Source organism: Myotis myotis, unplaced genomic scaffold (genome assembly GCF_014108235.1).
Source record: "Myotis myotis isolate mMyoMyo1 unplaced genomic scaffold, mMyoMyo1.p scaffold_m19_p_14, whole genome shotgun sequence".
Classification (NCBI taxonomy): domain Eukaryota; kingdom Metazoa; phylum Chordata; class Mammalia; order Chiroptera; family Vespertilionidae; genus Myotis; species Myotis myotis.
In genome coordinates, this window is record NW_023416318.1 from 12,142,476 (window position 1) to 12,166,839 (window position 24,364).

A 24,364-nucleotide genomic window follows, 5' to 3' on the forward strand; every position below is an offset into this window, starting at 1 on the left:
CATTCGAAGACAGGCAGGTCTGTAGAGAGCTTAGGAACGGGGGTTCCTCTTCCAACCCCGTTGGGTGTGGTCTGGGGCAATTTGCCTTTGCTGCTTAGTTTCTTCAACTGAAGAATGGGGCTAATAATGTACCCAGAGGATTGTGCAAAGATGAAATGAGTTAATACATGAAGAACGTTTAGACAGTGCCTGGAACACAGGCTGCCAGCTGCTGTGGTAATACTAATTATTTTTTTATTATTGTGAAAGTGGAGGAGGGGCTGAACTCTGACCTTTCCAAGTCCTGTTCCCCAGAACCTGGGATCCATGAACCACAGGTGTGGAGTGGAGTGGGATACCAGCAGCTAGCAGACAAAGGTCTCGTGAGCAGGCTTCAGGAAAAAGCATTCTAAGCCCATCTTTGAGTCTTAAGAGCTTCACACTTTCTCTGTCAGGAAGTTCTCCCTTAGGCCAGATTTCTAGTCTGCATGTTGCAGCCAACTCACATCTCTGGGCCTCCCTTCATGCTCAAGCAGAGAAAGAGTATGGCCTGGCTTCCCAGGGTATGAGGAATCCCAGGGACCAGAGCCCAGAAGATGGGGCGATGCCAGGGCCGTCCCTGGGCATGCACAGCCTGGTACCTGTGGTCCCAGTTCCTTGGGTCCAGCCCTTAGAACAAGAGCAGCCATTCAAAACCCCAAATGAAATGCCCATAAAGGCTTACACATCCTCACTGCTCCCACCCCACCCCAGAGCAGCCTTGGACTTCAAGGGCCACGCCGCTGTTCCTCCGCCATGGCTTTCATCCTGTCACCTGTGGCTCAAGGATGCACATTCTCCCAAGCGCCAGATCACTGCCCAGGCAGCTGCCGCTGCAAAGGCTATTCGCTTTGCTCTGTGATAATCCCATTCCATCCTTCATGGCTCAGCTCACACATCACCTCCACCAGGAAGCCTTCAGTCCACACCAACCTCTCTTTCTCTGACTTCCTCTGGCCTTTGGCATGAATATAAAGTAGGCCAAAGGTTACTGGGTCTATGCCACCCTCCCACCCTATTCCCCCGTGATGGCTGAAGGCTGTGGCCAGGTGAGGTGGCAGTCTCTTCAGAGGCCAAGATACAGGCTTGCTTCCCTGCCCTTAGGAAGCTGGGGCCTCCGCTGTGTAAGACTGCGGTGGAGCCCTGGCCACCCTGCTTTTGGACTCGCTGTGAACTGGCTTTGGGTGCTTACAGGATTCAAAGCGAAAGGCTGGCACCGGAGAGGACAGGCAGGCCTCCGTCAGTGCTGCATTGGAGGTTAAGTGTGAGAGAAAGCTGCTTGGGAAACACCAGCGTCTCAGGGAAGACTGCTCTGCGCCTGATGCGTGACCGCCCTGTCTCCCTGATTCGCTTTGGGTCTCTCTTTGCTCCACTTCGGTCTCTTGACCTCTGTCTGCTGTTTGTCTCCTTTCTGCATAAGGCAGGCTCACAAAAGTGCCTGGGTCGGGAGTTGCCCCACAACAACCAGATGTGTGTGTGTGTAGACCCAGCTTTGGCACAAAGAGTGTGCAGCCACCACATCCCCGCTTAAGACCGCGTTGGCACATCTTCAGGGCAAGTGACCAGCCAGCTGACTCCCAGGTATCTGCTTCCAAACTCCTGCCATTGTCAGCCATAACCTGACCTTGTAACGCCAACCTGCTGCCATCCCCCCACATTCTGGATTGTGCTGTAATGAAGCACCCCTGGCTCAGAGGTTAATTTTTTAACCTCTGGGATTATTTGCATCATAAATTATAAAAAGAGAAATATCTGCCTCCCAGAAAAGGAATTCGGGGGGGTCCAAGACAGGACATGACTGGAACCCAGTGTTAACCTCAAAGGTGGCTGAGCCCAGCCAGGGGTGTCCTCTGGCCCCTGCCTCTCTCCTGCTAAGGCTCTGGCTTGGCAGGCAGCCTCAGCGAGTGAAGGAACATGTTTGGTCATTGGGCAGGGTGGTGGGACAGTGGACAGAAAGGGGTGACCCAACTGCTTCTCTCTTTCCCAGGATCCTCTGGGCCCTCAGCCCCTTGTAACCTGAAGGTCAAAGGTCAGGAGAGGTGTGTCCTGGTCTTGACTGCGGCAGCTAAGGGAAGACTTGTTCCCAGATCCAGGCATCCTTGTTTCCTGGCTGGACACACCTTGCCTCTCTCCCTGGGGATTGTCCTTCTTCTGCCCCAGGAGTTTTCGCACACAATGGTTGGCAGACTCTGGCATTCATTTTCATCACTGTTTTTAGGCTGAATGGCATTTGTCACATTCCTTCCTGGCTGGCTTTGATGTGGGGCGATTTCCCACTCCTTAATGACAGGTGAGGAGCCGGCCAGCTAACACCCAGCACCTCTGGGCGGCTAGCTATCCCGGCCAGATCTAGTTCCCACAGCTGCTGCTTGTTCTCAGGATCTATTTCAGGGACCTTAATTAAGATCCTCTTTAATGATGGAGAGGAACTTCTCCAGAGATTACCTCCTTATTTTTACAACTCTCTCAGGCTCTTTCTCCCTCCTCCTCCAAGGCTCCCACAGTCTCCACTCCTCACCCTGCTAGAGATGACTGAGGACGCCGCTTTCCACAGGGCTTTGGGGTGCAAGCAGAGCACCCCCAGACATTCCAGCAGTACTCAATGCACCATAATAAGACTGTGCAAGATTGTTTCAAAGCCTGTGCCCTAAACAAACTGTGAAACTACAGTGTAGCGCAGTGCCTGGCACACAAAAGACTCAACAAATGATTGCTTGATGACTGACATGAATATGAAGATTAGCGTATAGGTGAGTTTTGTATTGAACACAAATATTTGAGACAGGACACTCCTGATTTTCAACTGAAAGTGGTCTTAGATTCTGAACATGGAGTTTTTCATCAGTTCAGAGACAGGAATCCGGTCATGAAGTGGACTGTGTTGGGGCCAAAGCCCACCTAGGGGGAGAGCGCTGGTCCAGGCTCTGCCCTTCTCAAGCCCATAAAAGTTTGGTCTTGACCTCACTTTTCTGGCCTCAGTTTTCTTTTCTTTTCTTTTAATTTCAATTTTTTTATTATATTTTTATTGATTTCAGAGAGGAAGGGAGAGGGAGAGAGAGAGAGATAGAAACATCAATGATGAGAGAAAATTAACGATTAGCTGGCTCCTGCATGCCCCCACCAGGGATTGAGCCCACAACCTGGGCATGTGCCCTTGACTGGAATCGAATCCAGGACCCTTCAGTCCACAGGCCGACGCTCTATCCACTCAGCCAAACAAGCCAAGGAGAGGCGTGAGTTTTCTTGACTACACATTGGGGATCCTAATCCCAATTGCAGAGGGAGATTGAGTGGCAATGAGACCCTGTAAAAATGTTGAGTGAGAACCATTCTAGGTTGATTAAAGGTAAAAGTAGGCCTCGGCTTTTGCATCTGGAGGGAGAAGGGGCTAGACATGTTAGGACAGGGCCTTGGGCGGGGCTGCAGCCTCACAGAGTCCCAAAAGGGCCTTGACCTTCTCTCGGTCTTTTGCTAGGCCCAGGGGTCCTGTTCGGTTTCCTCCTCAGTGTCTGGCCTCCTCCTGCTATCTCAGGGCAGCTGTCCTGCCCCCACCTCCCACCACAACCCAACACCTATCCCTGTGTGTTCTGACCCTCCACGGTGTCCCACCTCACTTAGCCACATCTTCTCTCTCCAAGGAAGAGTATCTCTCCTACTTTCTTGAAGGAAGTCCTGGGATCCTAGAATGAATATTGAGGCCAGAAAGACCCGGGACTCATTCATGTCACCTCCTTTATGGTGAAAGCTGAGAACAGGCTCTCAAAGCTTAAAGAAAAGGCTCGAGGCCACCTACATGGTCAGCTATCAACTGGGGCTGGAAGAAGGAACTGCTCCTGCCCAACTCATGCTCCTTCCAGAAGACCTAGTGCAGCGGTTCTCAACCTATGGGTCGAGACCCCTTTGGCGGTCGAACGACCCTTTCACAGGGGTTGCCTAAGACCATCCTGCACATCAGATATTTACATGACGATTCATAACAGTGGCAACATTACAGTTATGAAGTAGGAATGAAAATAATTTTATGGTTGGGTCACAACATGAGGAACTGTATTTAAAGCGCCAGAAGGTTGAGAACCACTGACCTAGTGGCTAGGACTCATAGAGAGTTCCTTAGACGTATAGGAGATCGAGAGTGAAATATGTGTGTGGCTAAGTGAGAATCTGACCCTTCAACCACTACCAATGGGTGCTCAATCATCCCCAATCCCGACTAAGTCCTGAAATTTGCCCAGGTCTGATCATGGAGTGGGCGCACTATGTAGGATCTCTGAGCTTGTGCCCCCTCCCTCTCTCTGAGCTTCAACTTCCCCATCTGTGAAGTGAAAGGTTTCAATGCGGAAATTCTTGGGTTGCCTCTGGTTGGGTCATTCCCTGGTGCTAAGAAGTGAATAGAAGATCTGGAGGTAATAGTGTTCCAGAGAACCCCCTACCCCTTGCCTCACGCCTGCCTTACACACACTTGTCCACTGTGGGCTCCCATTGTCCTTTGACAAGGCTGACCTGTTCTGATAAGGTAGTTGGTTTTGGAGAAGGGTGGGTGTGAGGAGTGTCCAGTCAGGGAGCCTAGAGTTTTGAGTTCTGCTTCCCACCAGAACATTGACTTGTGGCCTGGCTGTGGGAAAACATGGGATTCTGCACCTGATTCATTATTTGTAAAATTGAGATGACAATTATCTCCCAATCTCCTACCTCCTGGTTGTGGGGCAGATCTAAGGAGATCTTCTGCCCTGCTAACATGAGGGACTATTATGACTAACCTCAAAGAGCCAGGGAGAGAGTAGAATGAGTGCAGCCAGGTCAAAGCCCAGAGGACCCAGGGAGCTGGAGGGTACAGTGAGAGGCGGCAGGCTGAGTCTCCATAGGGGGTGATTCTGCAGAGCCAGCTGGGAGGAAAGACATGCACAAGGAGTTGGAGAGGGGGATGGTTAGAGATTGACAGGTGGCTCTGGCATGGCCAGAAAGCTGGTGGCTATGGGGGATTTCTTAGGGCTCTAGATGCACTAGACTTTGGTCACTGAATGTGAATTTGACAGGATGTTTTAATCCATGTCGAGAAAAAAATTGGAGACGATATCCAGGATGACCACCACATTTCTTTGGCCCAGTCATGGGACTGAGAGCCTAGTTCTCAGCATCTGGGGCCCTGAGGGGTGTGCAGGGGCTGGCCGGCCTGGAGCCCATCTTACAATTCAGGTCTTCCAGGTGCTCTCTTCGCCCAGGCCTTGGTTCTTATTTGCCTAGTGCCTTCCTTCCAAGGAATGCAGAGGAGGGGCACTTCCTTATCTCTGAGCCTTTCAACACCTAGGGGAAGGAGGGAGGGGACTGGGATCCTTATCAGGGGTGCGGCATGGGGTTGGGGAGGGGCCACCCCATCTCTGCTCTGCTTCCCATAAGCCCATCAATCGCAGTCTAGATTTTGGGGGGCAGCTTCATTTCAGCATTTGGGCCCAGGAGACAGGTGACCCTGCTATCTAGAAAGAAAGATTTAAATACTCTGTCAGCAAAGTCATTATTTTTGGTAGCTGTCCCTTGGCTTTGAACAGCAGTGAATCATCATACACCGGTCTCCTCGCGGCTACCTTGGGTTTCATTTCACAAACGGTTTATCTTGGAAGGTATAGCAGGAAGGAGACTGCTCAAAGCTAGGCATCCCAGGAGGCTTTACTGACACTTTCAAAAAATAAAAGTGGGTTGATGTCTGCCTGGCTCTGCTTTAACATTTTCCCAGGCTTGTCATTTGCAGTATATTTCACTGAGTCCCTCATTAGCTTCTGTCAAGGTGCCAGTCACTAGATCCCCCGCCGTCTGCCGGAACCTGGCCTGGAGACATTATCTTTCAAAGCATTATTGAGGAATCTGCTGATGATCCCCCGCCCCCTCCCATTTGCTCTAGCATCTCCTCTGGACACAATCAGATCATCAGACACCCGAGGAGTATGGAACCTCACGCCCCACCCCCCAACTACCTGCATGCCACAGTAGGCAGACTCCTCTAAGCCGCCTGTGGAACGGAAGGAACAGAGCTCACGGCTGTGCCTGCTGCAAAGATGCCCCTGAGTGCTTCGCTCATTGTCTTGTCCTCTTGGGGGACGGGGTGGGGGTGGGGCTGAGGGAGGGGGTGAGGAGACATTGCTTTCTGTTCTCTGGGACATCAGGAATGCTGGTGTTTCTCTTCGGCAAGAGGACGGCTTTCATCTGGAGGATCCTGGGAACTGCGCAGCTGATCGTGTTTCATCTTGGCACTGGCTGCTAGAAGTTTGAGAGCCAGATCTGTGGCCCACCCCTTGCAAATGGATCAAAGTTTATAGTATGTTTATTTTGTATTAGTCCCATCCTTGGCTCCATTTTATGGCTTTACCCTGCTTTTACATGTGTTTTTTTTTTCTTCTTTCTCACCTGCTTCTAATTTATGTCATCTTGCTAAATTTTATGCATCTTTGTAAGCTGCCTTAAATCTCTTGGTGAAACAGAAAGGTAAATACACAGACAAACAAAAAAATGCATATCCTGAATCATCACTAGACAACATATCATAATTTTTGGCATGGGAAATCAGGTCTGTATAGCTCCTCTTGTCCCCAGGGCCACCATTCATCTGCAAGACCAGCCAAGCAGATAAACTATGAATAAAGCCAAGCATCTACTCTCCAAGGAGTAGAGAAACAACAAACATAAATAAATAACACAAAATACACAAAAAGTCAGGTGATGTTAAGGGCTGTGATGAAGGTAAAGTAGGGTAGGGGAATAAGGCACTGGCGGCCTGGCCAGGGATGATCTTATTGAGAGGGGACCTTTGAGCAGAGCCCAAGGGAGGTAGTCGGGGCATCCATGGTAGAAGAGCATTCCAGGAAGAGGGTCTGACTGGTGCAGACTTTGGGGCAAGCTGAGAATGTTAGAAGAACTCAAGGAGCTGACCATAGCTGGGGCAGAGTGAGGAGAGTGAAAGGGGTTGGGGGAGCAGGGACTTGATCCCGTAGGGTCTCCTAGGCCACGACAAAGACTTGATCCTCTTCTGAGAAGAGAAGCCTTTGCTGGGTCTGGGCAGAGTGTAACTTGATCTGAATTAAGTTTCAGCATAATCGCCGTGACCATCGGGGGCAGGGACAGATGACCATCGGGGGCAGGGACAAAGCAGGGAGATGAGTTAGGAGGCTACTACAGCTATTCAGACAAGAGGTGATGGGGGTTTGAATGATAACAGTGGCGACGGAAGGGGGCAGATTCTGGTTCTTTCTCCATACTGTATCACCAAAATCGAAGTCTGTTTGTCTACTCTTGTCCACACATCCTTGTCCTTTTATACCTCAAACAGTGCAGCCTGGCTGCTGCCTCCATTCCCTCACAGGTTGTCAGTAACTCCTCTGCAGAAGAAGGGACTCCTGGGACCCTCACTTCTTTCACCTCCACGACCCACCTCTCCTCTATCTCCTCCCGCCTGGCACAGGGCTCTGTCCCAGCCTTAGCAGGCACCTCTTGTACCACCTGCCCTTTCAGCTTGAAGCTTCAGAGAGTTTTGTCATTGTCCTTCTTACTCTCAAAAACTGCCACGCAATTTGCAGGGCCCGGTGCAAAACAAAAACGTGGGGTGCCCCCTTTAAAAATTATTGAGAAATTCTAAATGGTGAAGCAGTGCATTAAGCCAAGCGTAGGGCTTTTCTTCCTGTGTGGTCACGCGTCTACGAAGCCAGCCTTGCTCCCTCTACATACGCTGAGGCCAACCTCATCCGTGTTGGCATTAACTACCATGTACACGGACTCCCAGATGCATCTTCTTTCTTGAGCCCCAGACCCAATTATTGGCCCAAACTATTGACATCAACACTTTGTCATTTTGCAGGCACCATAAAAGCAGTTAAGTTCAAGACGGAACTCATTATCTTCCCCCGAAACCTGCTTCTCCTCCTATATACTCTATCTTGATGAGTCGCAAGTTAATCCTCTGAGTTGCCCAAACCAGAAACCTCTGAGTCATCCCTGACTCTACCCTCTGCCTTATCCCCCCTCCCTCTTTTCCAATAGGTCTTCAAGTTCAAGTGACTATAGCTTCCTATTATCCCTGGTACCGGTCTCCTCCTCTCAGTGTCCTGAGCCATGCATGGCCCTCGTTCAGGTGCTCAGCAGCTCCTGCATCCTCTGGTATAGTCGTCGCTGTCTCCTCACCTCTTGTTTCTTAGCACCACCCACCCTCCTCCACCCTGTCACCACTATGGTGTTTCTAAAACACATACTCAATTACCTCACTTCCATTTCAACAACTCCCAGAGTCTGCAGAACAAAGTTCAAACTCTGGGCATGGTATGCTGGCTCTTCACGGTCTGACCCCTGTCTACCAGCATCTCCTGACCCTGACCCTGACCCAGGACACACCCCTCCAACCTGCAAATGATGGCGATGGCCCAGCTATCCTTGTCTCTCCCCGACATGCCATGCACTTTCATGCTGCTTACCTCTGCACATCCTATTCTCCCAGCCAGTCCCCACTCCCTGGCTCCCTCTGACGGCCACACTCCTTCCAGACCTGCATGGTGCAGTTCCAGGATAGCAAGTTACGTATTCTACCTCCCAAGAGAACAAGAGTTAGAAAAAATCTAGAGCAGCTCTGACAAACAGAGGAGGCTGCCATGAGAAGAGAAGGCTTTTGTAGAAATTTCTGGAAGAAATGAAGCAGACAAGGTCAGGTTGAAGGGACAGCTGATCAGGTCACAGGTGAGCATGCACTATAAGTGAAGAGGATTCCCTGAAAGTGAGGGCAGGGGCCTTGCCTACAAAACTTGAAAGGACCCAATACTTACGGCAACAGGGACAGTGAACAGGGGTGGGTGGTGGAACAGTCTCAGTTGGCAAATTGAAAGGACGTGAGCTGGAAACTGAGTCACTTCCCCACGGTGAGAGTGGTGGGTTCATTTTGTGTGCGTTCCCTAGCAAGTCTCAGTGAGGATGAAGAATAAAATGGGGTGTGTGAGAGCCCCAGCTAACTCTGAACACCACAGATATGGAGAATTGAAAGAAATCTAAAGGGTGATGAGATCCCCTAAGGCCCTCAACACCCACGGTGGCAACTCCTTTCCTTCTTCCTGTTGACATAATCCTTTTGACATCAACAACTTTGCTGAAGACACACGTGCACCAAAGGTCTCTGAGCAGGAGGCCAGGGAACCATAAGCAGGGAGCAATCTGATGGCCTCCAGAGCGCCTCAGCCCAGTTGCTGTCCATAGTGCTCTCTTTGGGTTCCCACTAGGACCAGGCTGCATACCGGGTGAGGATGAGATGAGGCCGGGAGTCCTTACAGCCACACGCCTTTTACTCTGGGCTGCTGCTCTGTTCTCAGCCCACTCACCTTAAAAGAAAGTCCTCCTCAGTGTGGTCCAACTTGGTCCCCACTCCAGGCAGACCCCACCCCTGGAGACTGGCAGACATCACTCACCTACCTTTCCTAGGGGAAATGATGGTGACCTGGAAATGTATACCTGCCCAATGGATGTGTATGAGAGAGAGACAGCCACTTCTAGAACACAGAAGTCAAAATACCTGGATGCCCTTTCTGAAAGATTAGGGCAGAGGGGCTGAAGAGAAACAAAACAGAAAATGAGTCAGAGAAAAATAAATTCAGGTAAAGGGAAGATAGAGGCTATAAGAGACAGTTTAATCCAAATAATGTGTTAGCAATGGGATTTGAAAATTTAATGCAAGTATTATGGAAAGACTATAAAAAGAAGAAAAACATAAATATAAATATCTGGGAAGTAGGAAGAAAACAATAAAAAAGCAAATTAAATTCTTTATTTTGAGGTAGTGTTTATTGATATGCATACTTTATTTGTTAAAATTTAGAGATAACAAATGTAGGATAGAAATAGGACATAGGACTTTGAAACTATTGGAAAATAAAAGGAACCAAAATTTTATACAGTAAAATTTATAAAAGGGAAAATAAGAAATATTAATAAATACAAATCAGAAGGTAAAGTGTCAGGGATGAGATTAAACATAAAAGTGACAATAGTGTGACTAAGTTAAATTCTCTACTTAAAGAAAAACACATTTCAGATTGACTAAAAAGGTCAAATCTAGTATTATGCTGTCTCTAAGAGAAACATGTAAACCAAACTGATACAAAATGTAAAAAAAAGTGATATTAATAAAGATATATTAAGAAATGCATGTACAAAAAAGAGAGAGAATATTAGAAAAAATAGAAGCAAAAAAAGATGGTAAGATCATTATCAAAGTAAGTAGAATTCAAGGCAGAAAACTAGATTGGAAAAAATAAAATAATTTATAGTTATTAAAGTTATAATGAATGAAAATATATAATATTAATGAAACTTTATACATTGAAAGTTAGGTATAGAAAAGTACAAACTGCTAGACTGTGAGAACTTAATGAAACCACAATTATACTGGGAGGTTCTAGCACATCTTTGTCAGAATTGGACAGACACTCAAAAGGACTTAGATAACACAGTTAGTAAGTTTGATTTAATGTATGCAATAGATAATACATAAAAAAATATTTTCAGATACTTGTGACTCATTTACAAAAATTCCCCATCCTATATAATAAAAGCCTAATATGCTAAGTGTCTGGTCATTCAGTCAGCTGTTCAACCAATCAAAACGTAATATGTAAATGATATGCTCAGGCCACTCAGCTGCTCGCTATGATGTGCACTGACCACCAGTGGGCAGACGCTCCAACTGGTAGGTTAGTTTGCTGCTGGGTCTGGCTGATTGGGTCTGAGTGAGAAGGGCCAGACACACCCTGGAGCCCTCCAGCAATCCCTCCCCGGCTGGCCAACCTCCTGCATCCTGGCCCAGATCATTCACCGGTGGGGTCTCTCAACCTGGCCTGCGCCCTCTCGCAATCTGGGACCCCTTGGGGGATGTTGGAGAGCCAGTTTCGTCCCAACGGTGGAATGACTGGTCACTATGATGTGCACTGACCACCAGGGGGCATTCGCTCAATGCAGGAGCTGCCCCCTGGTGGTCAGTGCACTCCCATAGGGGGAGTGCTGCTCAGCCAGAAGCCAGGCTCACTGCTGGAGAGCGCAGAGGCATGGCAGTGCTAAGGATGTCCAACTGCCAGCTTAGGCCCACGCCCTGTGGGGAGTGGGCCTAAACCAGCAGTTGGACATCCCCTGAGGGCTCCCAGACTGTGAGAGGGCACAGGCCAGACTGAGAGACCCGCCACCCCTCCCCCCCCCCCCAGTGCACAAATTTCATGCACCGGGCCTCTAGTGTATATATAATAAATACATAAACAAATTTCCAATAAATCCCCCAAACCTACTACAGTGCAATAAAACTAGGAATAATAAACAAAAACAAAAAGTTTTATGAAAATGGAAGTACTTAAAAGCAATTAAAGCCCTGGTCAGTGTACCTCAGTAATTAGAGCATTGCAACAAAAGGTCACGGGTTTGATTCCTAGTCAAGGGCATGTACCTGGGTTGCAGGCTTGATCCCTGGCCCCTGAGGCTTATGTGAGAGACAATCAATTGATTTGTCACTCTCACATCGATCTCTCTCTTTCTCTCCGCCCCTCCCTCCCTCCACTCTAACAATCAATGGAAAAATATCCTTGGGTGAGAATTAACAAAAAAGACAAAAACAATTAAAAATGTTTTTCTATATAAAAAATTAATAACAAAAAATAGAATATATAAAAACGTATGAGGTGAAGCCAAAGCTGCACTCAGAGATAATTGTTTTAATAATTTTATTAAAAATAAAAGATTTTAAGAGTCTGGCTGGGAGTTTTGTTTCAGAAACTAGAAAAAAACCCCAACAAAACATCAAAAGAAATGTATGCATAAGAAAAAAAAAATTGATGTAGAAAGTCAAAACAAGGCTCTATTGATTTACCCTGTCAATAAATGTTGATTGCATGGTTAATATGTGCCAGGTACTGCACAAAGCCGCTGGCGATGCTCAGAACACAGTACTTGGGATAGCTGATCTTGTGGAATTTCTTTGAAAGGATTTAAATAAATAGACAAATCTCTTTCAAGACTGGAAAGAAAAAAAAGAGGAAGGAACAAAAAAGAATACAAATACTTTGTATTATACTTTTATAAATAAGAAAGTGGATCTAATTACATGTACTGGGGAAATTTTTTAAAAATTAGTATTATGTATAAATATATGTCTGTGAATATTGAATCTAGGAGAATTTGGCACTTTTCATAACAAATATAAACAGCAAAATTGGTTCAAAAGAAGACAGAAGACCTAAAAATATCAATAACTACAGAAACAAATATAAATGTGATAAGATATTTAATACTCAGAAGACTTCAGGCCAGATTTCCAAAGGGCAAATATTTCTATTTCATGAGACTCATTTAATCCTGACTAAAAGCTGACAAAGAGAGTACCACAATATGAACCAGTTTATGAAAGTGTAAAAATCCTAAAGAAATAATTGGAAATGTCGATATAATAATATAACTTTTAAAAGATAAAAATACCATGATTAAGCATTTTGGAAATCAAAGGTTGGTTCAGTATTAGACAATTCATTAACTTACATTAATAGATCAAAGAAAAAAATGATGATCATTTTAATAGATGCCAGAATATCATCTGAGAATTTACAAATTCTGGCCTTGCTAGAAACTTACAGTAAGCCAGGGAAAATAAAGAAATGTATTAAATTCATAAAAATTATTTAGCATAAAATGACAATAACCATTATCCATACTAGAGGAATATCATTAAAATCAATAACAAGACAAAGATATTCATCATCACTGCTATTTATTACTTACCACTGTTTTGAAAGTTCTAATCAAAACAATGAGATAAGAAAACCAAATAAAGAACTACATATAGTAAATAGAAAGGGACAACTTGTCATTATTGTAGATGATATGAGTAACTGAAATACCCAAGAGAATCAACCATCAAATATGTAGATAGTGAGTTCTGTGAGACTATTGGATTAAATCTTTGTAAAAAACAAACAAAACAAAACAAAAAAAGTTATAGGGCTCTTAAATACCAACAACAGCCTGTTAGAAAATAAAATGTAAAAGAGAAAGTCATTCAAAGAGCATACTTAACTACAAAATAACTAGTTACAAATTTGACAAGAAATGTATAAGATATAGTACATGAAAAAATCACATAATTCTTTTAAAGGATATAGATGAATATTTGGATTAATAAATGGAGAGACACAACCAAGTTCTTGAATGTATAGATTTAATTGTGTAAAAATGTCAATTCTTTACAAATTTATCTGTTAATTTAACTTAACACCAATAAAAATCCCAATGAGATTTTAACATTTGAATGTGGCAAGTCAATTATAATTTTATAATAAAAGGTATTTGTTTTATGAACTATTAAAAAACACTAAATATACAGTAATGAAAATTGTATGAGATATAGAAAAAAACAATTAATAGAAGAGAACAAAGTGTATAAAATAGATGAATGGTCATACACATAGAAAGAAGAATAAAGTATGTAAAATATGCAAAAGGTTGTAATCATATTAACAGGGGGAGGATTGTTGTTTTTTAATAAATGGAGTCAGAATATGCAGATATTCATTTGAAAAACATATTGTGTCTATTGTTCCTTGACACCATATACATTTCAGGCTAATAATAATTAAATATAAAACATCTTACCATAAAATTATTGCAGAATCTTTTATGATTGCATAATCTTTCCATTTGAAACATCTTTCTAAGCATAACTTAAAACCTTAAAGTTACCCAAAAAAATGTCAGATTTTATCAAATATGACTTTATTGCTAATTTCTGCCCGGTAAAAGACTTACATAGATTTAAGACTATAAATGCTAACAGAAAAAAGTCTTCAATATCCACAATATATAAAAAACTTTTATAAAAGTATTAATAAGTCATTAAAAATGGGCAAAGATTAGGAAGAGCAATTCAGAGAAATCAATATAAGATGCTCAACCTTACTAATAAAGAAAGTCATATTAAAATACAAATTATCAGTTTGACAGAAAGAATTAAGAGTGTAATTATCCAGTATTGGTATGGGTGCAAGTGTACACTAATGCAAGTTGTTAAGGGGAATACGTTTGCAATGTCTGTCCCTTTCCCTCAGCAATTCCATTCCCGGGTACTTAATCTCTAGAAATATTTACATAAGTGCTCCCTAATTATATATACAGGTGTTTATTGCTGTGTGTTTTGTAATAATGAAAAATTGGAAACAACCTGAAAGTTCATCAGTGGGGACTAATTAAATCGATGATGATACCTTTAAGCACCAAGTTGTGTAAATGTGTACAAGGAGAGCGAGGGATTGGAAGGGAAAACTGGCAGCACCGGAGTTAGTTCTGTTTGAGCATCACACTCCTAATACTGTAGCCCAAAGGCCATACTCTACCAGGATCCTAACAAAGAACTCGGGGACCTAGATTCAACTCTTTCCTTTGAGAGATGAGGAATCTGATCCTGACAAAAGTTTGTCCATCTTCTATTTGAAGCCCTTGAGAGGAAACCCTGATAAACCTTCTTTATAAAGCAAGTCTAACTCTCTGAAACCTACTTGATATCAGACAGCAGCTGAGGAGACTGGGAATGACGGATGGGAGTCAAAGGACACCGCGGGCGATGCGATGTAATGAAAAAAACTGTTAGGGGTGACTAACGGTGCCCTGGTAGGAGGGCTGCTCGGAAGCACTGTAGAAGAAATGTAGATGTGATTTGTGGGCGTTGATTAATTGACAATCAAGGTCACTTCCAGCCCTGAGATCTCATGATTCTATGGTTTCACTCGCTGGGCTCTAATTTCATCCTCTGGGGAAACACAGATTCAGCCTGATCTCTTCCCAGCTAACCCCCATCAGATATTTGCAGAGAGCGCTCTAGTTCACTTCTAGTGTTTCCTTCTTCATGCTCATATCTCTAGCTCCTTTTTAAAAAAACAAAAAAACAAAAACACTCTCATATATTATGACTTCTTGAGTCTTCCTCCTTCTGTCCAACTGCCTGTAGTCACTTCTAAATCGCTAACTATGGAACCAAGAATTTAACCAAGAACTCCAGCTGTGGTCTGACTACTATAGAATACGGCGAGATTTTTTACTTTCTTTACTTGGGACATATAGTTCCTGTTTGGAAAGTCCTAAGCTACTTCTTTGACATTTTACATAGCTGGGTCATATTGGACTCAACAGAAGGATCTTCTAAACCAGGAGTGGGGAACATCTGGCCTTAGCGCCATATAAGGCCCTAGGAATCATTTGGTCTGGTCCTGCCAAGGCATTAGGGGTGAGGAGATTAAATGTTTGACCAAATATAGCAGGCTAATTTTTAAGTTGATAATTTTGTATGGCCCTCGAATAATGTTATAAACCATCCAAATGGCCCTTGGCAGAGAAAAGGCTCGCCACCCCTGTTCTAAACTATTGTAAGGTTACATACTGCACAACTCTAGGGGGCTCTATTTATGACAAAGTATAATTTATATACTTCTTATTGTAATTTTCCAGCAGATGGCAGTAAAGAGTCTGAGGAAGGGGGTGCCTTTTCTAATTCAGACAAAGACCTTCTGTGGGATAGCAATGACCTTGGCACCTAGTCAACCAAAGCAATAGATATTTTTAATGTCTTTATGGTGGATTATCCAATATTCATCTCTTTCCTTCTTGCTTCCTAACAAACTCTAGTTTTGTTCAAATATCCACTCCTCTCTTATGTGATTTGGGGAAGGCATTCTCTTAATCCACAGCCTCCTGCCCCTCCCAGGGGTATATCTGAATTACTCTCAATGTCTTCAGACATTGTCAAATATCTCCTGGGAGGAAAACCTTCGTGGTTGAGAACCACTAGCCAAATCATCTCAGAGAAGTAAAGCTTTCATACCTGTGGCTACTTTTCCTCTGTTTCTTTGTTATTGGAGATGATAAATTACCTTATCTATCTTGAATCAGGTTATTTTTGTTACTTGCAGCCAAAAGCATCCCCATCTAATACAAGAAATTATCTTTCTGTGCTTATATTATTGTTTTTCGGTACCTAAATGGAAAACCTTTTTACTCCCTCCATTCACTTTGTTATTGCTAGCGTTAGCACAAGTTCCAGTCTATCCAGAGGCTTTGGAATCCCAATTCTGTCATCCAGATGATTAGTTACCCTCCTAGTTTGGCATCATTTGCAGATCTGATAAGCATGTCATAAATACTCTTGTCTGAGTTGCTGATTAAAAACGTTTTATCAACATTCTTTAGGTATAGTTGTTTAGCCAGTTACAAATTCACCTAATTTATTAGCCGCCAACTTACATTTCTTTTAAAAAATATTTTTTTATTGGTTTTTAAAGAGTGAGCAAGGGAGAAGGAGAGAGAGAAACACCGATCAGCTGCCTCCTGCATGCCCACTACCTAGGATCAAACTGGAAACCAAGGCATGTGCCCATCCTCTCCCTTGGGAATCAAACCAGAAACCCCCTGGTGCATGGAATGATGCTCAACCAGCCATATGGGCTAAGGCCCAACTCTCATTAACTAAGCTTTCCAGAGAGGCTTTGTCGAATGGCTTACTAAAGACAGGAGGAGCCAGGCCCATAGTGATTCCTGACCCAAGAGGAGATAGACTATTGGGAGTCAGCTAGTCATTTCTTGAGGACCCATGTTTATGCATAGTGATTTAGAAACGGCCTGCTTATTTGTCCATTCTAGTATTTTGCTGGTAAGAGGTGTCGTTTTCATCAGTCTGCAATTTCCACATGCCATACGTCTTGCCTACATGAAAAAATATCCAGTATCTGTCAGCCTCCTGTTTTGTGGTCCATCTCTAGTTCTCCACAATCTCTCAAACATTATCAATGATGGTTTGCAATGATATATGGTACTCCGAGATTTAACTCAACCAAGATGGGAATTCATTTAAAGTTCTCTCTGTGTCAAGGAAATTACATAAAGGAGCCTACGAACTTACTCAACCAAATACCACAGATGCAAAGGAGTGTCTACTAAACACAGTGGTGATGGGCCTGATTAAGAAATACTATTAAGCGTTGTCAGACTCCACCTCTTCATCCAAAACAAATAGCCAGGATGTTTGGTAAACTAAAAGGAAAAGAAAACCCATGGGCATGCGCAGGACTCTGCTGGGAAAGGGAAACAGAAAGAAGTGTGTTAGGCTGGCAATGTCCACTGAGTTGGACTGAGTTCCTTTCTCCTTTCCCCCTGACCAATCCCTTCCCGCAACGTACGCCTGCAGCCTCCACTCACAGTGACACTGTTGATAGGAACTGCAGTGACAACAGGGCCCACTTGGCTGTCAGGAGTGAACGTTGCAGCAGATGCCAGCCCTAGGGGATGAGCCAGCCCCAGCAGAAATAACAATGTCAACAAGAGGAGCAAAGGGAACACACACAGCGGTTCGCCTTGACAATAGGGAATCGGAGGTCACATCACAGAGCTGGATGTCTGCAACGTGGAAGGACACTGGCTTCTCAGCCTGCACCAGGAAGATGTCACGGTACCCAGAGTCTGCCGTGAAGGAGGAACCAATCTGCAGGGCTCCGGGCCCCAGGCTGGGCCCTCATTTTCCATCTGTAGATCACATATAAGCAGGGTGGAATCAGACCGGGTTCAAACAATGGGTCTCCCGATTATTAGTGGGGCCTTAAGCAAACCACGTAACCTCTCTGAGTTTCGTTCTCTCTGGAAAACAGGAGAGCTTGCTTGTTGTGGAGCCTGGGAAACAGGGCAGCAATGCTAGCAACTATCACTTTTACACCATCTGCTTTGGAAGCTTTCTCCTTGCAGAGGCTGTTGAAAGAGAAGGCCAAGACACTCTCAGCTTGATCCTCAAGCCAAGGATTGGTACTGGGGTTTATGAAGTCCTGAGATGCAGGGTTGAAGCTGGAACAGATGTTCAGGCGATTTTTCTTTGTTACTAGAGGTGGGTTCTTGGATTCATTCTCGGGCAATAGCCCTTCTGATTAGGCAAAGAAAGGGCAATGGACTTCCAAAGACCTAACTAAGTCTCTGCCAAACAGTGTTAACAGGTTGTCTTGGATGAGAGTTGTGGAGGTGGGGAGGAGTGAATAGAGTTGCACCTCTGCAGAAACACGTATTTCCTTTAGAAAAAAAAATGCCTCTTCCACCACTACTGGAGTAGGCTGTCTTTCTCGGTATAATACTGCTTGTTCTCTGAGATGTTTTCCTGTGTTACTCTTCAAGCATTTGGTCACAGACCTTGGAGGAGACCGGAAGATGACAGACAGACTGTGAAGGTCTGGTCAACACTGTTGCTGGAGGAAAGAGTCAAAAGGAATGGTGTTGGCTTGGCTTGGACTATTGATAGCTCACAGATGGTATTTTCAAGACCAAACAAGTCAGAGTTTGGGAAATATTTTGATTTGCAACTTTGGGTTCAAATATATTTTAAGGACCAAAGGGCATGGCCGTGTTCCTGTGGGTGGGGTTGTTTTCTTAAAGAAAGCTGATTTCTCATTGTCACTCATGCTTGCAAAAGGTTAATCATAGGACTGGAAAATAAGAACCTGAAAGGTGGGCCCTAGAATTAAGTGAGGAAAAACAGCCTGCCCTCTCTAGGTCTTGGGATATGATGCCATGGGATCTTCAGCTGTCATGCTCAGGGACACTTCCTTTGGGGTAGACCTAGTGATAGTAGCATATTAGGACAAGGGAGGGAGGCCCTAGTGAAGTGGACCAGAATCAAGAGAAAGAGAAGGACAGTTGTGGGTCCCTGTGAAGGGGTCTGGACCTGTGGATTCAAGCAACCATCAATGATATTCAGTGTAAACCCTTTGCGTGTTAATGACACCTGTCATAGCCTACCCTTCAGCCAGTATGTGATAGGTTTTACATCAGCAGAGGAATAGCAGGAGATGCTATCGGGGAAGCATTGGTCCAAGGAGAGCAGGCTCATCTCGAGGAAAGCTGATCTTGAGTCTACAGGAGGCCACATTCAGAAGAGCTAGTCAGAGCCAGATGATGCCCTGGGGTGGGAAGACCCAGGACGCATTTGGTGAACACACCAGATTCCCCAGGAAGGCCAGACAGAGCTGGGAGAGACAGACACTCAGATTTCTAGGAATCAGGGGTTAAGGGGAAATGTGGTTTCCAAAATTGGTAAAGCTTAGGATGTCAGGGTACGCGACTGTGTCACCTTCCGGCTGCATGGCTGTGTCTAAGTTGCTTTTCCTTCCAAGTCTCAGTTTCTCCTTCTGGGAAATGGGGATAATAATAGTGATTACTTCATAGGGCTCTTGTGAAGATTAAATGAGCCATGGTAATAATCCAAGTCCTCGACACTGGTGATATTATCATTACTAACCCCAGGAGTGTTGGGAAAGGGGAATGCGTACAGTAAGCAAAAAGCCATAGCAATTAATGGCCAGGAGAATTCACACAAGGTGTATAGATAGAACTGCTGCATAAAGAAGAGGCATTCTTAGCTCATCACTGACTCAGAGATCAAAACACAATCCTGGCCTGGGAAGCTGATGTATCAATGGGCCTCTGGAAACTCTCAGGCTCACAGAATTGGGTCCAGCGTCTTAAGGCCCTGAACCTCACCTTCCCCAAGTAGAGTTACGTTGGCAGAAATCCACTTGGAGAGGCCCCGAGGTGATTCGAAGGAGAGTGCTACCCAGCAGGCCCCACCAGAAATGGACGTTGAGGATTTAGTACCAATCTGCCTGGACTCATTCTCCTCAAGCTTGACTTTAGCAGAGGCAACAGCACAAGAATTTTACTCTAATTCTACTTGGATCCTTTATTAGACGGTCATGCTTGTACCTAGGCAGCTTGATACCGAGCCTAGGGAGCCCTTCTCAGCCCTTCCTTGCCTGCCCCCTCCAGTCGTTCCAGCCAGGCTTCCTGTGGTCTTTCCCTGGGCACACTGGCTCCTGCCATGGGGCCCTGCTTGCTGACCCCAGAACTGTTCTCTCCCAGCCTCCGTATCTTCCTTCATGGGGTTACCGTTTTATGGAAGCTTCCCACAGCTGTACCCCCAAATAGGCTGAGTTAGGAGTGAAGTGCCTGTTCTTGGTTCTCTATTAGTATATCTTGCCTACCTCCTTCAGAGCGTTCTGTGTAATCGCTGATCTTCTGTTCTTTCCTCCTGCTGGAATGTATGCTGTTTTGGGGGAATGACCATGTTTTCTTCCTTTGTCCCTATTTCTAGCTGTGTGCATTCCTATTTCTAGCATAGTAAGCATTCTTTTAAATGTGTGCTAAATACAAGCACGAGTGAAATGGACTCAAGTATAGAGTAGTCAAAAAAGAAGGTATTCATTCATAAATTTATTCATTGATTGAGCACCTACTGACTGCCAGACACCCCTCCCTGCACTGGAGACTAGTGTTGAACAATGGCCCTGCCTTGGAGCCTGCACATTCCAGTGAGGCAGCAGGAGGGAAATGAGCAGATGGTGTGTTCTCAGTGGGCAATGTGTGGTATGAAAAAATAAAACAAGTAAAGGTAGGGCAAGCCGTAATTACTGCACTGAGCATTTTAAAGACTTTTTTTTTCCTCTTAATGGTGTTTTTTGATGAATAGAAGTTCTTAACGTTAATGTAGTCGGATTTATCTTTTCCCCCATTGTACTTAGTGCTTTTTTGTGTTCTATTTTGGAACTCTTTGCCTACCTAAGATCATAAACATTCTCCTGTACTATCTTCTGGAACCCTGTTTCTCAACCCTTTCCCCCTCAATATCACCTGTGTTAGACAGATGGTAAGGAGATCACCCTCATCCCTGCCTCCTAGCATTTACACCCTTGTGTAATCCCCTCCCCTTGCATACAGAAGAGACATGGGTCTTGCTTCTAGACCAGGGGTGGGCAAACTTTTTGACTCGAGGGCCACAATGGGTTCTTAAACTGGACCGGAGGGCCGGAACAAAAGCATGGATGGAGTGTGTGTATGAACTAATATAAATTCAAAGTAAACATCATTACATAAAAGGGTACGGTCTTTTTTTTTTTTTTTCAGTTTTATTCATTTCAAAACGAGCCGGATCTGGCCTGCAGGCCGTAGTTTGCCCACGGCTGTTCTAGACAATAGAATACAGCAAAGGAGCTGGACTGTCACTTCCCTCCTTATGTGACCAAGATTGTAACAGCTCTCTTGCTAGGGGACACTTTCCTTTGCTGGTTTGGAAGAAGCAAGCTTCCATATTGGGAGCTTCCCAATGAGGAGAGCCATGTAGCAAGGAACTGAGGGTAACCCCTGGATGACACCCAGGAAGAAACCAAAGTCCTCAATCCCAAAGCCTGCAAGGAGCTGAAAGCTGCCAATGACCGTGCGAGCTTGAGGGGGATCCTTCTCCAGGCAAGTTTTCAGATGACCCAGCCCTGGCCAATGCCTCGATGCAGTCTTCCAGGAGACCCAGACAAGCCGTGCCCACAGAAACGGTCACATAATACACAAGTTGCTTTAAGCCACTAACTTTGTGGTAATGTTGTTATGCAGTACTAGATAATTAAAATATCACATCCCCAGAGACTTGACACTTTTCTCCCTAATCACAACCTGTCCCGCTACTGTACAACTTTAATACCACATATGTACTTATATCTGTTTATGTACTATACGTATATCTGTGCTTTATACATAAAAAGAATAAGGTTTTTTCACAAACACACACACACACACACACACACACACACACACACACACACACACACACCTAAGAACCAATTTTTACTCCCTGGGGTCAATATCACCTCTTCGAGAATGCATATAATGGCATTGACTGTCCATCTGTTTTTGTAAATAAAGTTTTATTGGAGCACAGCCATGTTTGTACTGCAACAGTAGAGTTGAATAATTGCAAGAGAGACCATATCGCCCTCAAAGCATTAAGTATTTACCATCTGACTCTTTGCAGATAATAGAGCTGCAATCCACCTGGAATTTAGTTTTTGCCTATAATGTTAGGTAAAGGTCAAGATTCTTTTCATTTTCATGTGGGTTTTCAACTTACACAGCATAACTTATTGAAAAGGCCAGTCTTGCTCCACTGCATGGTAGTGTAACTTTTATCTGAATCCTATGATTGTATATATGTGGGTCTCCGTGTGTATGAGACATAGTTTGGAGACAACTGATATCTGCAATATTGAATTTTCTAATTCTTTAAAAAATATATTTCTATTGATTTCAGAAAGGATGGGAGAGCGCGAGAGAGAAACATCAAAGATGGGAGGGAATCATCAATCAGCTGCCTCTTGCACACCCCTACTGGCGATCAAGCCTGCAACCCGGGCATGTGGGCTGACGGGGAATCAAACGTGACCTCCTGGTTCATAGGTCCACGCTTAACCAATAAGCCACACCAGCTGGGCTGAATTTCCTAATGCTTGGCATGATATATACTTCCATTTATTTGTCTTTCAAAATTCTCTCTATGATATTTGTATTTTAATAATGTAGAGGTATAAGAGTTAAGCAAGAGAGGTATTTGATACTTAAGGCCTAGGTATTTGATGTATTTGTTAGCTTGTAAGTAGCACCATATAAAAATTTCTATTTTTTAATTGTATGCTGCTAGTATACAGAGGTACAAATGATTTTCCTATATTAATTTTGTTTCCAGTGACTTTATTAAATCCATGTTAATTGCAATAATTAATCTTCAAATTGTTCTAGATTTTATATCAGCACAACCATGTCATTGGTGAATAATGACATTTCTACTCTTTTTAATTTATATTATTTACTTGCCTTCACACATTGACTGAAATCTTTAATAAACGTTGAATAGAAGTAATAGCAGATAACTTTGTCTTATTTCTGATCTTAGGGGGTAAGTTTTTAATATTTTATCACTAAGTATGATGTTTGCTGTTTTTTTTTTAGGTACTATTTATCAAATTAAGGAAGTTTCCTTCTACCCCTTGTTGCTGACAATTTTTAAAAATTTATATTCTCATCAATGTATGTTGAGTTTTATAAATTTTTTTCTGCATCTACTGAGATAATTGCTCAATTTTTCTTCTCAACTATAATTAATGTAGTAAGTTACATTGAGTTTTTGAATGTTAAAATAACCTTTCACCTTGCATTCTTGGGCTAAACCCAACTTGGTTTTTTATACAAACCACTGGCTTCACTTTGCTCCTACTTTGTTTATTTTTGCATCTATCTTCATAAAACAAGTGGGGAAGGGCTTACCCCTTTTTCATTCTTTGGCACAGTTTGTATAACATTGGTGTTCTTTCTTCCTTAAAGTTTGATGAAGACTTTGAACTTCTTTGTGGGAAGGTTTCAAATTACAGGCTCAATGTTTAAAATATATGTAGTACTATTCAGATGTTCTATTTCTTTTTAGTCCAGTTTGATAAGTTATACTTATCTAGCATATAATTAAAAATTTTGGGCATAAAGTTTTTCATAATTTCTTTTTCTTTATTTTTAAGTTCTTTTTAGTGCCTATAGAAGCTACAATAAAGTACCCTTTTAATAATGAAGTTAATAATTTGTGTTTCTGACCGTTTTATACATGAGTTCTGCTAAGGATTTATCAGTTTTCATTAGACTTTTCAAAGAGTAAACTCTTGTTTTGAATGCACATGATAGAATTTCTTAACATTTAGGGGCTTTTTCTACTTATCTTTTTGTTATTGATTTTTAAGTTAACTCCAATTTAGTCAAACACACACTCAGTTTTATTTCATTTTTTTTGAAATTTGTTGAGACCTGCTTTATGCCTCAGCATCCTAAGAAAATTGTCCATATTATCCTTAGAAAATGTGAATTCTATATCAAATAGATCATGTTTATTAATCATGTTATTCAAATTCTGTAAGTTTTTATTGATTTTTATTTGCTTGTTCCATCAGTTACTGAAAGAGATACGTTAAAATTTCCAACTCACAGTTGGCATTGCTTATTTCTCAATTTGGTTTGTAAATTTTGCCTTGTATAATTTGAGGCTAATTATTAGATGCTTACAAATTTAAAGTTATTATATCTTGCTGCTGTATGACCTTTTTATTATTATGAAATATCTGACTAGTAGTGGTTTTGGCCTCACAGTTTATTTTTGATTGTTGTTGTTATTCATATAGCTAGCTACATCAACTTTTTTTCTGTTAATTATATGGTATATCATTTTTTATCCTTTTACTTTTAATATTCCTTTGTTCTTATACTTAAGTTCTCTCCCTTGTAAAAACAAACAAACAAACAAAAAAACCCACACATGTTATTTTCATTGCTGCTGCTATTTTTTTTTAATATGGTCTTATAATCTTTGACTTTTGAGTAGAGTTTTTAGTCCATTTACATCTAATTTAATTGCTTATATATTAGAGTATATGTCTACCATGTTATTTGTTTTATATTCATACATTCATACCTACTC

General features: G+C 43.2%; 1 long non-coding RNA gene across 1 annotated transcript in view; it reads left to right on the plus strand.

The window, feature by feature from the left end:
* Positions 1-6,141: 6,141 nt before the first annotated feature.
* Positions 6,142-24,364, plus strand: part of LOC118668870 — a 40,805-nt gene continuing 22,582 nt past the window's right edge. Inside the window, exon 1 of the long non-coding RNA XR_004971786.1 lies at positions 6,142-6,325. This is a non-coding gene — a long non-coding RNA (uncharacterized LOC118668870). The remainder of the gene's footprint in view (positions 6,326-24,364) is intronic.